We start from the raw sequence: 12,359 nt of genomic DNA, 5'->3' as shown, positions 1-12,359 counted from the left end.
TAAACTTTATTATATGTACTAAATAACTATGTATAAGTAATGAAAATTGGATAAGTGTTAAATTTTAAAATCAACATTTTAAAATTAGATCACATACCTACAGCATTTTGGTAATTTAATATTTTTACTATTATAATTTATAATTATTGAATGTGGTATTAAAATTTCACCATAAATCAAACTAATATGCTATATTTTATTGATATTTCATTTACAATTTAATATATAATAATTATATTATATAATGCATAACTCACTTATAAAAAAAAAAATAATAATATATCTCATATATTTTTTTAAATATAACAGTCAGTTTTATTATATTTATTTACAAAATATTGCTCATATCTAAAGAGTATTATTAATGTTTAAACATTTATTACGGTTACGTATTTTAATGATATAAAATATATTGTAACACGGCGTCCAAGATAGGCATTATGGATACAACACTGTCGTCTGATCCAATTTAATGGTATCTTACTAGTTATAAGTTATAAGTATGGTGTACCTACTAGTAATGAGTATATATTATTCAAAATATTATGTATAAATAATAATATAATATAATATATAATATCGAATTGAGAAACAATGTATTATATAATATATAACCTATGATCTTGGGAGGTGATTAATAGATGGCACTCTGTGAAAAATTTGTCACGTAGGGGAAAACAGTGTAGTAATTTTACATACTAATAGTTATTGTGCATAATCAACAACGACAAATTAATCAATATAATTACTTTATAATATCTATGTAAAATGTATCAAATCATATATAATAATTTTTATTTTAGCATAATTCTTTTTTACATCAATAGTATACTAACTTCATCAATTATTATTCATATTTTTTGTCGTAATATATAGATAGTTAAAGTACATTATTATACATTTCAACATTTTTATTTAATACGTAAAAAAATGTTGGATGATAATTTTTCTTATTTTATCTGAATAAAATTCACAATAACAAAAAAGGATTTAAGATATTTATATTTTCTACCGATAATTAACTATCTACAGAATGGATACTTAATTCTGGGTAATAATTATTCATAACATTTCAATCATATACTTATATATAATGAAATATAAATATTATTTACATTTTTTTAAATAAAATATTATTATTTTCTAATGCCTAAAAAACTTAAAAATATATAGTTATGTGAAAATCACTTTCAAAATAAATGTTTTTACCAACCCTAATGGCAAATATTGTCTGATTTATTGTGTTTTATCAAAAAAGTATACAATAGCCACAGGTATGAGAAATTTTTAAAAATTATTTTAATATAATATGTTAATAATCAATATATACTATGAATCACTATCTTGAGATACAAAATATTTTAAAATAATAAATTTGAATAAGTTTATTAATACTTAAATCAATTTTTTTTTCTATAACACTAACATTTAAATATTAAAAAACAAATTAAAATGTACACAAAAAAATAATCTATACTATAAAAGCAAGTACCTAACCGATTTTTTTGTCATGCATACAAATCCACACAGTTCAACATAATATGGTTACCAATTTTTAAATGTTATATCTGACATTTTGCTGGAGGTTTTAGTTCCACTTTTTTTAGGGAACGTGTCCAATATTTTCAGATTTTTACAGAAATATTTTATTTTTATCCAATCACACTATTTGACGTGAACACGAAAAATTTTAATCTCGACATTTATGTATATTATATTAAAATGATTATTTTAATCGCCAACGACATACCTCAGAATGTGTAGATAGAATTGACGATGAATCAATTATTATTGTCGACGTATGATAACTACTCGGTGCTTTAAACGGTCCTGCGGGGTTCGAAGTATAAATCACTGCGTTCTAACTACGACTGAAGTACTTGATCTTGAGACTCGAATTATTAAGATAGATTAAACGTGTCCAATAATAATAACCAATAGAAACGTATTAGTAAATCTGTAGCACGCTGATTGGCTGTATGACTGTATGAGGACTCACAAAATGCCGTGCCCAATATTCTTGTTTAATAATCATCAGTATTATCATTTATTCAACGACGAAAAACATTTTTTTTACTATCTATAAATACATTTATGAGAATTTATAAACACCTTAAATTATTATTTTTTTTCGAAGGTAAAAGGTATATACACTTTATAGCATTTTATGATCGAAATAACTATAAGACAAAGGAACAGCCCCACAATTTTCAAAAAACTATCAACGGACCACGGAGATGGAAAACATGGGTGACAGCTTGTTAATAATAATAGCCTTAATATCACGTCATATGCAAATAAAATACGAATACAAATGTAAATCTGTGTAATATTTATAAATAACTTCAAAGATCGTAATTACCTTTTAAAAAAAGTCAGTGATGACCCATTTAAAATAAATATTATATCTGAAATTTGAATTTAAATAGACACCTAACAATTTTTATTCTACATCTACATTTTAAAATTAAATAGTTTTAATCGATATTCAAATTTAAAATCAGTCTTTTAAGATACCTACCCTTTTAAAAGCAAAAAATATATATATATAATATGTAATTTACATTCAGTCTTATTTATCGAACAAGTTCATTATTAAATAAAATTGTTTTAAATAATATTAATCATCGGAAAAATTTTAAATATATTTTTAAACGATTGTATTCTCAAAAATTTGTTTAATTGGGTGTTAAAATCAAAAATGAACATAAATATTGATAAAAATCATTTGAAAAAAAGTAGATATTCTACATAGTTAAAAAAATTGTTTGATGATCACCCATCCAAACAAAATATGTATAAATAATAATATAATAAATACAACAAATAACATTATAGCCCATTCATTAAATTAAGAGATTTATCAGACTGCATAAGCGATCACTCAAAATTTAATGAACTTGTATGGTATACCTATAATCTATTTGTATTTTGTATTAATCACACATAATAATATGACAGTAGACAACAACATGAAAATGTCGAGTAATAAGTTGACGCGCAATGCGTGTACAACAGTATAGTAAAATTATTATGATTATTATTATTATATTACAATTATGTTAAATACTAAAATATGAGTTGTTGTATTATTTTTAAATGTAATATAATTCAAAAATAAATAAAATAAACTCAGTGTTTGGGCACTAAGTGAAATAGAGTAATGAGAATTTTGTCGATATTAAAAAAATGTATATATAAAAAAAAAAACAAGATACTTTTTAGTGAGATGAATGTGACTTGCCATCCTAGTGTTCTAGTCTCATGGGATGGTTTAACCTAAACACATTCAAGATATATTTATAATGTTCGATCCTCGATAACTTTCACCTGAGACAATGCCGACGTAGTTGTATTTTATTACATAGGTAGATATACACCACCTCTTACACTTACGGATAAATAACGCCTGTTCTATTAATCCAAACAGTGGCGACTCAACGAATATATAATATAAAATTAAATTGTTACAACTACTGTTATTAGTATATTAAAGTATATACTATGATATTATAATTGTTATTAAAATATATGAATAATAATTTATATAATATTATCTTAACGATTGTTATTATTATTTTTATTTTTTTGATCAGTTATCCGATGCAAACATTTAAAATGGGATTCCCACTGTAGGGCCACAGGCAATGGTTAACTATAGCCCATAATAAAATTGAACTTTTTATTTTAAAATCCAATATTTTTCACTTTTAAAGTAAATAAAATATAATAATTGTTATCTTAGTATTCTTATATTTTTTAACTATTATCATTAAAAAATATAACTAAAATCTAGTCATTTTTACACCCGGAGGAAAAAGTGCGTCCAAAGAAAAACTTTTTGGGAAATTATGCGCAAATTAAAATTTATTCAATGCATGCGACCTGTAAGTAATTTTCAAATCCCTAGAGATTCGAAGACTGCTGATTTACTTCATGGTTGATTTTTGTAACTATTGGTACATACCTAACACATATTATTTTTTGGTTGAAAATAAAATATCATATCTACTTTCTAGGTTTGTGTTACTATTGATTTTAAATGAGTAACTATTTATACTGATATATTATAAACATAAAGGAAAATATTTGGTCAAATCATAGGGGATTATATAGTTTTTAAATTAAGTACTATGCAATAAACTATATATACACGATATCATAGTATGAATGACAGTTGATAAGAATCTAAAATGTAGATACTTAGATACTTCTGTAATAGAAAAAAATCAAAAATCTGGATTACTTTCTAGTTACTAAAATAACTTGAATGATATAAACTGATAATATTTCAAATGGATAATATGGATTGTGGGGTTAAGTACAAAAACTAACTGTTGACTCAATAGAACAAATTTACAAAGCGTCTACTAAGAATCCAATAAATAATATTTAACTGGAAAATAGGTCTATTTGAGCTCTTTTAGTATTCACTTTTGAATTATATACGTTAAAACTTACAGCAAGTATCAGTGTACCCAATACCCATAGTATATTATAATTTATACACATAGTACGCAATTTTAATACAGTGTATATTTACCACTCCATCCGTTTAAAGATACCACAGCCTTTCTCGAAAAACTGCAGTATATAAATATAACTTTACTTCGAGTGAAAACGATTTTAGTATCGGTTATCAAAGTTCTAAAATTACTTTCGAGAAATGTAAGCGATTGTCAATATTAATATTTTGCAGAGTTTACAATAAATATTATTGTATTCGAATTCACATTTCGCAACGTAATGATTGCGCGATGGCGAGAAAACTTTTTTTCAGATTACTTTCTGAATACGTTGCCCTCGAACATTCTACCTATTCGAAGATACTGTTGGTATATCGAACTTAGTCAGTTATTAATTTAATATAAATCACCGACAAACGATCGTTGTTTATGATGCGATTGTATACCGTTCTTCCAAAATAAACAAGGAATCGTTTAAAACAAATTGTATAAATCAATGGCTGTTTAATGCTAATCGACCAAATTAAACTTTTTTATTTATTTATTTTTTACATAACATTCGCATTATATTAATTTTCATTGAACATTGAATTTATTATTGATAAGTGTTAACTTTTTTAATTATGTGTTTCATAACAAGTCAATACGATCACAATGGGTATTATATTAATTTCCTTGTACTATGGAACAAATGTATATAATGTTAATCTACGTGACAACAATTTATTTATTTAAATGGTTTAGATAAAGCAATATCATAACTAATGTAGTAGAAACAGTATACATAATAATACTACATACACATTCATTATTACAATGGCAACTTTAAAACTTACAGCAAATTATTCTTAGCTTTGTTATAATGGAATTTGTAGCATATTGTATTACATTTTATATATAAGTATAAAATATTAAATGATTATTAATGCGCTTAGCATATTTTATGTAAATAACTCAAATACCAGTGATTGAAAAAGCAAAAAAATACCAAATTACAATGATAATAATAAAAAACCCTTTATTTTGTATGTAAATTTTATATTTTTAATTTAAAAAAAAAATACATATATATATATATAATATATATATATAAGTACGTATGTATTTTTATAAATGTAATATTATATAATTACATACATTATTTATATTTTATATTGCTATATGCGTAGGTAAATCGATTAGTTCCTACATTAACGATTTAAAACTGCTACAAATTAAAAAAAATAAAAATTTAATAAATAATGTTAAACTTCACATGTAATACAAATAATAAACACGTGGCAGAAATAATTAGATGCTATACCATGAAATAATTTATAACAGACGCTAGAAATTATACAAGGCGTATTTTTTCATAAAATAAATATTTCGTTACAGTAAATTTTTATTTACAGGAGTAAAAATAACTATACCTGTATATTTTTCAATAATTTATTTTTAGAAAATGAATAACAGTAGAAAAAAGTTGTGAATACAGGTGCACACGTTGTATAAAATATAGAATTTAATCGAATAAACGGTATTCAAAGAGCAATGCAATACGACTCAAATGATTTTAAAAAAACCCCGATGAAGTCGCATTTCTATATTTAGTAAGTTTTGAATTTCTTTCATTATTGAGTAGGTCACTGAAATGGACGTGTTAAATTTTAATTCAATGATAAATACTTTCATTCAAAAAACGATTTTAAGCAGAAACGGTATATCATCCTATATTTTTAAAATTATTTTATAATGTATTATTAAGTACCTAATACGATATTTGAACTACATATAAAAATATAAAAATCACATAATTTATAGAATAATTTATTATTGCAATAAAATATTATGCTTTTATTATGTTTATTCTTAACTTAAAGACCAAAGTCTGTATTTTAACATAGTTTAGAATTGTGTGATTACAGGATAGTGATATAAAATTACTTAAAAGTTAAAACTAGTACAAATAATTTTGAAATTTCATCGAGTTTAGAAAATAAGTATATCATAATACACTTAAAGGTAAAACGTTTCAATTACAAAAAAAAAAATCTAACATTGTTAAAGAGAAGATTGTTTTTTTACATTTAAATATCTATTTTCATCAATAATTTACTCTGCAAATATTTATTGAAAAAATTGTACTTATGCATTTTCAATATCTTATAATTTTTCGTTAAAATTATTTACGAAGAACCGTGAACTAAATTATAATCTTTGTCTATTACATACATTTATAACAACAAAATAGTGTAAACATTTTCGTGATTTTGATGAATTTACATTTAAGTTTTTTAAAAAAAATTGTGACCATGTATAGGTATATTTTAATATTATTAAATTTAAAAACTTATAAGGAATCTTGTATTCAGTATTAAAAACTTGTTTACTGGTAAACTAAATTAAAAGTTAATTTTTTAATTTTTTCAAATAAAAATGTTATTAATAACTAGTTTACCATCAATTTTTCGGTTTTTCTGTAGGTAATTTTTGTTGGTTATATTGAAAATTACTTGAATTTTTTTTTTAATTTTGACTCTCCCTATATAGCAAACAACATTTGATTTTCTAACAGGAATCTGGAACCTCCCTCAGTTAATAATTTATAGTTTATATATTATTTTTTAAACCCAAAACATTATAAATAGTAATAAAATCCCCCACTGTAAAAGCAATACATTCGTCGCTGTGTTCAGAATCTAAAATCTACGTCGCAATTTAAGAGTAGTTGTAAATGTCATATCCCCAAGAGACCCGATAATACTACGTGTGTTTGTTTTTATTATTATTATTGTTATTTGTTACATTTATTATTTTATACGAAATGCCTACTCAATATTTCAGAATATTATATTATAGTTTCGTAGTATTTTATTTGTTTTATCCAACTGCTTGAAGTAGTAATGCAATGTGTTTGTCAAGCAATTTTACGTTCCCGAAATTCGCTTAAACTACTCATCTGATTTTTACCAAACAAAAACTAATATGATTCCAGAAGCCTCGTGGGAGTGATTTGTGCTTGGTTATTCCCTCGAGTGAAATATTTTACGAACAAAATGAGGAGTAAAAATAAGGTGACTGTTGTTACCATTATTCGTTTAAACTACTTCACCGCTTTTTTCACGACAAAAAGTAATAACGTGATAGTTTAGGTCACTGAACGTGCCTATAGGTGCGACGCATAAACTCATTATTAAACAATATAATAATTATAACAGAGATATTCAGACTTTTACATCAAGCGTTCCTTTAACTCTTTAAGACATATCCATGAGTTTTACATTATTAATGAAAAAATGATATGATGTTTTTATAAAAGTAAGTATATTATTTATGTGTTTATAATATATTAATGTAATGTATTAAATATAAATTTTCGAGCACGTGTCACCGATAACATCATTATCGCAATATTCCTAATAATACTTGTTTTCATTATTTGAACGACATAACATCCATAATAACAATTGAAGTAATTGTGCTACAAACAGCCTCCTAACAAACGCTCTCCACGAAACACAGTTAGAATACCTTAGATAATAAGATATTTATATCTGAATATTGGGTAGGTACTGATAACATAATATGACTACATTTAATTAGTCATTGGTAATCATAATTGTAATATTATAACCTAATATTTTATTACGATCGTTGATTAAAAGACTATCGTTTGTCGTTTATTCAATATTAGATTACAAATTTTAGGAAATTCCGTATTTTATTACTTGCCTCCATATCAATATAATAAAAATTGCTAATAAAGATTAACACATTTACTACCGATGGCATGCCAATACTTAAAAATATACACTACCTATACATAATATATTATATAGAAAATATTATTAAATAAGTACCTGTAGTATTGTTTTTTTTTTTTATATGTGTAAAATTATAAATTATAATGAATCTATAATGTATTTTTAACAGGAGTGTTTTATAATAAATTAAAATTTAAAATTTAAATATTTCATAGAATGTGATTATGATTTTCAGATATAAACTGTATTTTTATTTATTATTCACTTTTATAATTAAATTTTTTTTGGTATTTATAATATGTATTATTATGCACAGCATTTGTATTCGGGTATTTTATGTTATCACATTTTACAACGTTCCCAAACTTAAAAAAAAGTACGGTAAATATTTTATTAGTACCTATATGATTAATAACATATCTTGTTTTCATACCAAAACCGTTTTATTAATAAAATCTCAGAAGTTTATTAATCAATACATGATAAAAAAAGGAACATCTTTATTAATAGGTTAAATTCAAACATCATTGTAAGTGTAATTTTATGTGTGTCAAAACTAAATGGTAAATTAAATGGGAATTATGAAACTTTATTTAATTTATTTAATGTTCATAAACTTTTTAGTTTTTAGTCATGTGCTATAAAACAACTATATCTTAACTTACGTAGTACCTAATGTACCTATATACAATACACATTATACATAAATCATTTTTATTGATGTTAAATTATTAACTGAATCACCACACACATAGACACAAAATAAAAATAAATACAGAACATGTCAAGTTATTTTAAATCAAACGATATTAATAACTAATTTATAAAAGTTACAATAATTTTGAAAATAGTTTATAATTACATTCCCGATTCCCCGAACTTCTATGTGTGTTTAATTCCCATACTTATCAAGAATTCGAAAAAGTATAAAACACTGAATCTAATGACAAGGTGATTGTCAGATATCCAACAATAACTACTTTTGAAATTGGATTTGTTTTTCGATGTAACAAAACTTTCGTACATTCAATCTATTTAGTGCTGTTCGAAATAACAATATTATGCTTTTGTAACACGATGCCGTGCGATATTGAATACCTAAATAACTAAATAGGTACACGTTAAAAGAAATTTATTTCGATAAAGGGTGTAGTTAAACGCGTATTACAGCTTACAAATAATGTACATCATATACAATGGATAATATGCAATCCATGTAGGTGCTATACAACGACTATATTTTTAAATATTAATGAAATCCGTTGGCTTTCCAATATTTATAAAAAGAATCGAATTTAATATTCCGTGTTTCTCTGACATATTATTATTATTAATATCACATATAGTTTTTCAGGCCATACAGATCGATCTGTTTGTCTTGCAATAGGTAATAATATTGCAAGTAGCCCAAAATAAAAATATATAGCGATCTAACGTATAATTATTTCAATTTAATTTGAATTCATCGATGGTAATACGTTGCTAATAAAACACACTAAAATCATTTAGACTTTGAAACGGTTGGATCCAAAGGTTAATTGGGTTTTTGGATAAAACCATCAGATTTTGTGAAATGAGACTGTTTTGATCATGGGTATAATACACATAAGCTGATTACAAAAAGTAATGCCTAATGCTTAGCAGCAGATTAGAAGTGTGGCTAACCTAACCTAGTATACCAGTTTTCTACAAAGCGCGAAATTAGTGTAAACTAAAACATGAACACACTGATGAGGACTATACATGAATCTATTGATCGATACCTAAGAAAAAAATTCTATAGACCAGCTGTTGTAGATGTTATATTTCCGCTAAAAATAACAATTCATACATTTTAAATAACTTCTTACACAGATTTAACTTTTAAGTTAAAATAAATATAATTATTATAATTATTTTTAATTCAAAGTGTAGGTACTTTTTAAGTACTTAAAACGGACATTTTTTTAAAGCATTGATAGAAATAATATTATATTATATTGACTTTTTAAAATATTTTTTTAATACAATAGGTATTGTTGGAATTTTAAGTTATTTTATTTTATTTTTCCTATTTCTGTACTTAAAGGATTATATAATATAAAATCAGCTAATAATCATATAAATGTATTTTTACACACATTTTTTAACATACTTTATTATTATTCGATGTTAGTCGAGATAAATACAGTTCATTAGGATTTAGTAAGTATTTTAAGAATCTAATTGTTTTTTTAATTAATATTATTTTAGTATTCTCCTATAATTATACATTATTTCATTACTTTTGTTTTCGTTAAATATAAACCTAACACGTTTAAAGGGCGTTTTTTTTTAACTTGTTTATTTAAATATTTTGGTTTTCCGGGATAAATATTTAAATAAAACTTTCCGTGTAACCGTATTTTTTTACTGTATTTTAAGTTTTGTTTTATGTTACATTAGGAGATGAGAATAAAATTAAAATTAATGCTAAGTGACAATGTAAATGAAAGAGTTATAAAAAAAATTAATATAATAATAAAACTTTATTTCTTCACTATAATGTTATTATTAAATTGTATAAAACTGTAGGAGATAATAGATAATCAAAAAATAAATACATTTGAGTACATTGTTATCTTAATGAGAGAATAAATAACTTCTCTTGAATTTAATATATTGTATAATTGATTTAAACATAATGTTCTAGTTTTATAATATACTCGTATTATCAATTTGGTTATCAAATATTTTTTCAATAATTTAAAGATTGTAATTTTAAAAAACCAGGAATGAAATACTTAATTCTAATAAACATTTTTATAACTGACTGTTTTTCAAAACTTTAAATAAGTATACAAAATAATTAGGAAAATTGATTTGTTTACTACATATTTCATTAATATTAAAATTTCAACATACCTTAATTTAATACTATAATTACTTTAAAATATATTTACAATCAAATTTAATTTAAAGAGCTGGTTCTAGTTTAATAGATATGTTAACTTATAATTTCACTAAAAATACAATTTTGATGGAGTTTAACTAGATCAGCATAAAAATATGTATATACGACGTGCATGAGAAATCAGTGATTTCTTACATTTTTTTTTTTACTGTTTTCACGGCTTTTTCTTTAAATTTATTATAAAAGCAAAAATATGTTCAATTATTAATCTAAAAAGGTGCTGTATGAACGTTTTTAAATTTTTAACTGACGCAATATATTATTTTCTCTGAAAAGACGCATTTATAAAAAGCCTAAGGCTTTGTAAAGTCGATAGTTTCCCTCGCTCATACCTTAATAATATAAGTATAAATACCACCGGCTAAATAAAAATATGAATTACCAAGATCATTCAAACTTTTTTACAAAAGGCAAAACATTTTAAATCGTGAAATGACATACCAAATAATTTATTTATAACACAATTTTAAAATAAATAAAAAATATAATCGTAAAAATGTCTAATCTTATGGTTAGGTTAGAGTCAATATAGTAATATAGTAATACAATGCATAATATTATATATTTTAAATTAGAAAAGTTATATGATATATGTACTACAAGATTGAAGTTGAAAGTTATAGTTTATAAAATCGATAAAACTATTTAACGTGGTCGATTGGATTAAGGTTCTTTCATTAATTCACCAGTATTCTAACAGCTATCAGAAATTATCAGATTTGACTCGTTTTGCCACAATGTTATTGTAAAGGTTACCGTTAACCGACTATAATAATGACGATTCTAACTTTTCACACAGACAATACAAATTACCTAGACCGCAGTCCATATTAACAAGTAGTTAGATTAAAGGAATAAGACCAAACTATCGTGAATCTAAGACGGTGAAAGGAATGAGAACAATCAACTTGATTAATATTTTGTCAGGTTATTCATGTCTGACCCTACAATTCCCTACTTAAATTCATTTTAAAAATCAAAAATCGATAGAAACTCGAAAATAATATTGATACAATAAGCATTAGATCTGATTTTAAAATTTCAAAAACTCTTATCATATTCAGCCAATAGCTATCCTACTCGGCAAAGAAAATAAATGTAATAAAACTATTTGTCAAGAAGAGTATTATAGTGTTAAGTCTCAATATCTAATCTAACTCTAGTATTATGTAAAGCACTATAGAATTAGTGTAATCGTTCGAAATAATTAAATTT

General features: G+C 23.8%; 1 protein-coding gene across 3 annotated transcripts in view; it reads right to left on the bottom strand.

Annotated features, from left to right (window-relative positions):
* Positions 1–12,359, bottom strand: part of LOC114128981 (hemicentin-2-like) — a 364,378-nt gene that overhangs the window by 3,201 nt on the left and 348,818 nt on the right. The window lies entirely within an intron of this gene.

Source organism: Aphis gossypii, chromosome 3 (genome assembly GCF_020184175.1).
Source record: "Aphis gossypii isolate Hap1 chromosome 3, ASM2018417v2, whole genome shotgun sequence".
Classification (NCBI taxonomy): Eukaryota; Metazoa; Arthropoda; class Insecta; order Hemiptera; family Aphididae; genus Aphis; species Aphis gossypii.
Note: the sequence above shows the minus strand (reverse complement) of the source record. Positions and strands in the feature narration are given on the sequence as shown.